This window comes from Pinus tabuliformis, chromosome 8 (genome assembly GCF_031772625.1).
Source record: "Pinus tabuliformis cultivar Carrire ecotype Pingquan chromosome 8, CPIR1, whole genome shotgun sequence".
Lineage (NCBI taxonomy): Eukaryota > Viridiplantae > Streptophyta > Pinopsida > Pinales > Pinaceae > Pinus > Pinus tabuliformis.
The window spans coordinates 1,024,014,379-1,024,023,188 of record NC_142294.1 but is presented as its reverse complement, the minus strand read 5'-3'; positions in this window follow the sequence as shown (position 1 = coordinate 1,024,023,188).

Here is an 8,810-nt window from a genome sequence, read left to right as displayed (position 1 = left end):
TGGGGTCCCCTTTTTAGTAATTTCATCATGCTATTAGAGTTGATCACTTCATAGGGTTTCCATTGGATATCTCTAAGCCCAATTTCCTTGCTTTCTATGGAAAATATCATGAAAATTAAGGGTCATTGTTCTTAATGATTGTAACCATTGGACCCCTAATACAACATCAACATCACTACTATGAATTACAATCATGGGACTATCCAATAAATACTCCCACGTATTCAACTTAATACTATGTTGCTTGCTTGAGAAATTTATGGTATCTCCATCTACAACAATTAATTGATGTGGTAGTTTAATGAGTAATAAAGGCAATGATAAGAAGCCTTAGTGGCTATTTAATAAGTTTAATGGAATTTATGTTAAAAAGTGGATTGATGTGATACCTTTTCACCTTTTTGAGGTTAACTATATCATTTAATTCTCACTGTCATTCTCGCTTGTGTTATCTGATAACTTCTGTTTTGGTCCATTTCAGGAAACGTTTGTGGAGAATATTGTTAGAAAGAATGGTGAAGAAGTGAAAGACGACTGCATCTGAGAAATCAAACATGATGCTGCTTTTCTCTGATACCACATGCAGTAAGGATGGAGGAACCACGATGTGGGAGGCGATGTATAACTTGTTAGAAGAATAGCAACCCAAGCCACTGGTAACAAAGGCCATGACTGTTGGTTAGGAGTCATCTGACGCCTCCTATTTCAAAACAACATGTTCATTCCTACATTGAATAGCTACGAGACCAAAGATAATACCATACACGGATATGGTCAAATGGTAATTGACCAGGTAGACATCTCAAACAGAACCTTCAAGAATAACAGGCAAGAGGTCATGGGGTATTTCTTAGCAGACAACCTACGACTAATGTACGAGTTACTAGAGCCTCAGAAGCTTTAAAAAAAAAGTTCCTTGAGCCATTCGCCAAAGAAAATGATGACCCGTTAGACGTTACACAAACCTAGAAATCAAGCGAAGGCAAACCCAAATGGGATAAAACTATTATGTACTCAACTACATCCATTTCTCCCCCTCATAGTCTCACAGCAACAATGATATGTAGGTTATTCGGTAGATCCGATAGCACCAAATTTTCCATGGAATGGCTCACGTTAATATATGAACCAGTGAATGCAACAATTATGAACTGGGCTTAAACTTTATTAGACAATTTGGCAAGGGCCATTATAGAATATAGAAGGAAAAGAAGTCCTTCTTTAAGAATTTTTCCCCCTTTCTTCATGAGTGTTTTTTTCTATGGATGCAATTTGTTTTTGTTCTCAATTTCCCAATATGGGATGGAAGTGGACTATACAGAACTAGATTTCCATCCATATATAGCATAAAATTCCGTGGGAATATCAATTCCACCACCATTTTTATAAAATTTGTCAAGGAGTTATGCTACATATTCATAAAGCAGTGTTCGATAAATCTGCCCCTAGGTTTTCTAAAGAGGCCAAAGTAGATATCTTGCCAGTAGCCAGATGGTTTAGGGAAGAGACATTCACCTACATCAGAGTTTTTGGGAGCATCGTTTCACTGCATGTCCTCCCATATTATGTCCCTAACAAACTAATGGCTAGAGAAATAGCCTACGAAATAGCAGGGGAAGGAGGATTGAGCAGATGATTGAAAGGGAAGAATAAGGTCATTTGGCCTACATTTCCATTACAGTGTGGTGCTTTTTCACTACACGATTATGGACATGAATTAAAAGAAGCAGAGATTATTATGTCTCTGAAATCAGCTACAGTTCCGAGAAGGCAATATGACTCAAATGGAACTGTTAAGGAATTTACTACTATCGTAAAAGTAAAATAGTCCACCCATGAAGAGGAAACCTTTGATTACTGATCTGAAATGGTGGTTTGATTACTTGTTATGCTTACAAGAACCTCCCACTCAGTTAAACAAATAAATTATCTAGCTTATATATGACATTTGCAGAATTTAAATACTTGAAATAGGTGTATGTTTTCTTTTAACTGTTTAAGTTCTTTATGTCCATTTTTTTCTGCTTATATTAAACACATATATTATCCATATAACGCAGAAAATAAAAAACCACACATAACAACAACTTTAATCTAGGAGTTCACCCAAATATCGTGGGCTACGTCTCCTTGAGCTTTTGTCATCTTGACTTGGCTCTTTGGGATTATGGAAATTTTTCTTTTACAAGTTCCACACTTAACTCCAAAGGTTACTGAATTGAACCAATGGGATTAGAATACCGTCTATATCCCTGTCATCGTTGTCATTATTCTGCAAATAGATCTAAGCTCCCTTAGACTTGATTCCTTCAATTAGTTCTTTGAGCTACCCTGAGCTTCTTGATGGCACTAACTCCTTCGGAATTCTCCAATTGTCACTGAAACCTCATCTCCTATCTCCAGCACATATTAGACACCGAAAATAGACTGAAAATTTGCTCAAAATGAGCACTACATCCCCAAACTAGGCCTTCCTCCACGGTTGGCACTAGGCTGCCTGAAAATTCCCCGTTGCATCTTGGCCTTTAGAAGTCTTCAAATGCTTCTGAAAATCCTTGCAATGGATTCAAAAGGCTCATTACAATCAGGAATTACAGTTGGTTCCCTAAGAATGAGTAATGGTAACTACAACTGCCTCCAACCCCTAGTGGCCCTAAGCTCCAAAATCTCCCTAGATGAAAATCTCTATGAAGACGACTTCTTCAGCTTCTCTGGACTATTCCATTGGCTTCATAAGGCTCCAATTAGCCTAGCTAGCCTCTTGTTTCACTCCCTCTAGTCAAAAAATTCTCCTGGAGTGCATTAGTCAATATCCCCTAGGGATACTCCACTCAATTTGGTGAATTGCACTTAACTCCAGTTAAATATAGCATAACCACCCTTTTTACCTGCTCTGCCAAGCTGATTATTAGAGGTGAGATGTTACAATAACTGTTTGGGTGCGCATATGAGGCGGTATAATCCCAACGATTAGGGATAATCCTCACTGGAATCATTTCAAATAGAGGAATCTCCACCGTCGATCTATCCCGCTCGATCCAATAGATATTGTGTCGTCTGCTCACCAACTAACCCAGACGATCTCCACTGTTGATGTGACCCGTCCAATCGAATGGCTGTTGCGCAATCTCACGCAGATTCTTGCATGACTGATATCAAGTCGAGAGCATGCAAGAAAAGTAGTTTTCTCGTGCTACGTGTTGACTGCTAAGGTTAATCATGTGAAATCGTAGAACACCATTTACAACTTTTTGTCCACGTGAGATAATGTTTCCCACTTCCTGAATACTACCCACGTGCTCAATACAGAACTTAAAGAAAGACGTTTAAGGAAAGATTTAACACTTACCACGAAAGGGGATATTCCAAGGAATATTCCTTGGAATATACTTTTTTTTTTTTTTCAAAAACCAAATTAATCTTGGTCAAATGTCCAAAAATTGCAGTTTACTGGAATTTTCAAATTGTGATAACTCCATACGATATCGGTTTTTAAAACCATTCATAGCACCAGAATCAGGAAAATGAGATCTATCTGATCACTTAAGTTCAAAACTCTTTCAAACACTTTGAAATTTGAGCTATCACTAAGGTCATTGATCAATATCTAATCACTCCTCCCCATTAGGAATCTTTTCAACCCCAAAATACTGATATACTGATCTGTACAGTAGATGAGAGTACAACACCGTCTTCTTTCATTCTCCATACACTTGCCTTGCATGGCTAGTGCCTTTTAACCAAAACTTGAATGTAGCCGACACTTCCTAACCTAGATGCACTTGTCCTCTTGTTAAGAACCATTTTCCTTGAACTCATTTAGAATTTATGTTGAGAAGTTTACAGAAGGTAGCTGAACATCGCTTCCTTGATCATCGACCCAAGGTTGCTCAAACAAATGTGAGATTACATCATAAATATATGCATACTTAACTGAAATTTTCATATGTACCAATGAAAGTATGTTTTACTATGTCAAGAAGTCAAACCACTTCTTATCAAGCCACTTCTATGGCGACTTTTGCTACTGCAAATATTATTTTGACATCTTATCAAAAACAACATAATGCAAAAAAAACAACTTGATGACATAAATTCACATCATGTGAATCATCATCATGTCTCTTACATCTTGTGTACAAATGTTTGACTAAATCACAAGCCGACAAAACATACCTTTTCCAAACAACTGATTCTCCAAGTCAAGCATGTACAAAAAGAACTTGATGATTCTTTTTCAAAGTAGAAATAATTCCACCTCTTGTGAAACACTTTATCATTATCTCCCTTTTTCAATATTGGAGACAAAATCAACTTTTCCAAGTTGATATGACATTGCATGCATGTTTAAACAAAGCAATCGACCATCAAGTCAATTACACATACATGTTCAAATACAATGAAATCATCAAAATTCCTTTGTTCATACATAACATTCTCATGCATGTATTCCATTCTTCAACTTTCTTTCAAGCACAATCATAAGTACAATATCCTCAATCATATGTAAATGTGCTTACAAAGCTGAAATAACATAATGTTGCTGCAATAAAGTGAGTCTCATACTCAAATTTTTCACTCACCTTTTTAGTAAAACCCTGTAACTTGCATTCCATTGGCAAAGAAATTTATGAAATCAAAAGACATGCAACCTTTAATTGGATAAGAACTCTAACCATTTCTTACCAATCCACATCAAAGGCGCTTCCTTTAACTTCACATTGACATCAACATGTGAATCATCCTGAAACACATCAATTATGGAAACTTCCTTTCCATTATTTCCATTCTCTTTTTCCACCTTCTTCAAATTTCATGGAAGCATTGTTAGATTCAAAATCCAACACTTTTCAACAACATGTCTTTGCTTATGACAATAATTGCAACACATGTTCATCCTCTTTATAGCATAATTTGTCTTGTCCAATGGACCTTTGGTTTCTTGCCTGCTTTTCTTCAAAAGTTTCCTGTATGTGGTCATTTTCTTCCAACATCTAGAAACACTATGGTTAACCAAACCACAAAAGGAACATGCAATTTGTTTCCAATGCTTATGTGGAAATTTACCATGCTTTACATGATCAAAAGAAATGTGATTGAAATCAGATTTATACCTTTCTCTTTCACCTTTATTGCCTTCATGAGAAGGTGAATCGAATGAAGAAGTGGCCCCCTTTGGAACACCATCAATCTCTTCAATGATTTTAGAGCTTTCACAACTCCCTTGTTCGAGTGCATTCTTATGAACACCTTCTTCTTGCAAAGTATGTTTCAAACAATTGCATTCCCCATGAATACAATCTTTACAAACTTGAGGTAGAGAATCTAAAATGAAACTCCTTCTAGGAATTGTTTCAATTGCCTTCATGTATTCTTTGGAACTTTCTCCATAAGATTTTCCATAGCCAAGACCCAAATACTTAGGCCTTCCCTCAACCATTATTGGCTCAACTATGTCTTGTGCATGTTTGCCCAATCCTTTTCCTTCATAGCCCATTTTTGACATCAACTTGGACCCTATACCTCTTGTATGTTTTTCAAAAGAGCCAACATAAACATTCTTAGAGGAAATTGAAGACAAACTAGGATTATTTATCTCTTCTTTAAAATGATGCTTGACTAAGGTTTCTTTGGTAGCAAGGAGTTGTGTCTTCAACTCATGCATCCTTTCTAGGTTCATATTTGCAATATGAAGTTGGCTCTCCATTTCCTTCAACTTGTCAAAAAGCAATTGCTTCTCAACTGCTCTCGAAGTTTGGTGCTCTTCCTTTCATCTTCATACATTTGTTTCACCATATACATCATGATGAACAAGTCACACTTCATGTATTCATCAAATAATCTTATGAAGGAGGAGGGTTTTGAAAACTCACTTGTAGAAGTTTTCATTATAGAAATGAACAAAAGAACTTCAAAAAAATTCACAAAGATTTCAAAGAACTAATGGCTATAGACTCAAACTCTTATTCAAGTAGCCTTTTGCAAACAAACCATCTTGTGCTTCAAGGGTTTCCTTGAGGTCCTTTGGGTAAGGAGAATTCCTTCATCCCTTCTTCCTTCTTGTCCTTTCCTAGACTTAGCTATCAGTATCTTTCCCTTCACCTTCGCAAACTCAAACATCAGTCAGTTTACAAACAGTCAAATTCTTTATATTGTTTAAACACCTTTCAAGTCAAACAAGCAACCTATTGCTTTGTCAATCAAGTAACCTTCTCTGATACCACATGATATGAAATGGGGGTTTGATTACTTGTTATGCTTACAAGAACCTCCCACTCAGTTAAACAAACAAATGACCTAGCTTATATATGACAATTGCGGAATTTAAATACTTGAAACAGGTGTATGTTTTATTTTAACTATTTGAGTGCTTTAATTACATTTGTTTCAGTTGATATTAAACACATATAATAGCCATATAATGCAGCAAATAAACAACCACACATAACATAAAATTTAATCTAGGAGTTCACCCGAATATCGTGGGCTATGTCTCCTTGAACTTTTGTCATCTTGACTTGGCTATTTGGGATTATGGAAATGTTTCTTTTACAAGTTCCACACTTCACTCCAAAGGTTACTGAACTAAACCAATGGGCTTAGAATACCATCTATATCCCTATCATGGCTTTCATCACTCTGCAAACATATCTAAGCTCCCTTAGACTTGATTCCTTCATTTAGTGCTCCGAGCCACCCTGAGCTTCTTGACGGCACTAACTCCTTCATAATTCTTCAACTGTCACTAAATCCTCATCTCCTATCTCCAGCACATATCAGACACAAAAAATAGACTAAACATTTTCTCAAGATGAACATTGCATCCCCAAACTAGGCCTTCCTCCATGGTTGGCACTAGGCTGCTTGAAACTTCCTTGTAGCATCTTAGCCTTTAGAAGTCTTCAAATGCTTCTAAAAATATTTGAAATGGATTCAGAAGGCTCATTACAGCTAGGAATGACTATTGGTTTGCTGAGAACAAGTATTGGTAGCTACAACTGCCTCCAACCCCGAGTGGCCTTGAGCTCCAAAATCTCTTTGGATGAAAATCTCTATGAAGATGACTTCTTCAGCTTCTCTAAACTATTCCATTGGCTTTAGAAGGCTCCAATTAGCCTAGCTAGCCTCTTGTTTCACTCCCTCTGGTCGAAAAATGATCCTGGAGTGCATTTAGTTAATATCCCCTAGGGATACTCCACTCAATTTGGTGAACTACACTTAACTCTAGTTAAATATAGCATAACCTCCCTTTTTATCTGCTCCGCCAAGTTGACCGTCGGAGGTGAGCCGTTACAATAACTGTTTGGGCATGCATATGAGGCAGTATAATATTGACGGTTAGGGATAATCCTCATCGGAAGCATTTCAAATAGCATAATCTCCATCATAGATCTATCTCGCTCGATCCAACAGATATCATGTCATCTGCTCACCAAGTAACCCAGACGATCTCCACCGTCGATGTGACCCGTCCAATTGACTGACTGTCATGCAGATTTGTGCACGACTAATATCTAGTCGAGAGCACACGAGAAAGGTAGTTTTCACGTGCTATGTGTTGACCGCTAAGGTTAATCGTGTGAAATCGTAGAATAACATTTACAACTTTTTGTCCGTGCGAGATACCATTTCTCACTTTGCGAATACTACCCACATGCTCAATACAGAACTTAAAGAAAGACGTTTAAGGAAAGGTTTAGTGGTTACCCCAAAAGGGAATATTCTAGGGAATATTACAAGGAATATTCCTTGGAATATACTTCTTTTAAATATTTTCAAAAACCAAATTAATCTTGGTCAAATGTCCAAAAATTGTAGTTTACTGGACTTTTCAAATTGTGATAATTCCTTCATATGGTATTAGTTTTTTGAAGCATTCACGGTGCCAAAATCTGGAAGACGAGATCTATCCAGTCGCTCAGGTTTGACACTCTTTAGAACACTTTGAAATTTTAGCTATCACTAAGGTCATTGATCAATATCTGATCAGTGACATATTCTTACGGGAAAAAACATTTTCATAAGTATGGCATCACTACTTTTGATCCCAGAAGATGTTAAGGCTTTCCATGTGTACAGGAAAAGGAGATTATTAAAGGTCCGATTGGACCTATTGCAGATTGAACCAATAAGGGTGCCAACTCCCAACGTAAAATTGGAGGGAGGCTCCAAAGAAAAATCTGAATAAGAAACCCAAGAGAGGTCAACTCATGAGTCAGAGCACACAGAGAAACAATCTTAAAATGGGGGATGAAACACAAATAAAGTCTGAAAAAGACACAGCTAAAAGTACAAAGGAGACGACCGAGCAGACCTTAGCAAAGAAATAAGTAGAGGTTGCTTCTACTTCAACTCAATTAGGTAACGATCCAATCATTGACCTGGAACAAGAATGGGAGCAGTTCAATAAAAAGCTCCACATATACACACACCCTAAGGAAACATTTGAAATACAAACTCCCAAGAAAACCCAGCATAAATCAAATCCATAAACGAGAGGGGAAGGAGCTACAAGTACTCAGGACATTGAGGTCATTCCTATTATTCCTACTTCAGTGATTGTCTTAAGAATTCAGGAGATACCTCCGTTAGATGTATTCTACAGTCCTACCCACAAGGATGTAGTCAAAAGACAAAGGAAGAAAAGGAAACTAGATGCCATGGATGTTACGACTCCGAAAAATGAACCAATGGATATTGTATGGAAGGACTCACCTATCGACCCATATGAGAATCTCACAAAGCTGTCGCAGTTCGCAGGAGCCTATCCCACAATGATAATCGTCAAGGCGACAAAGGTCCAAATGCTG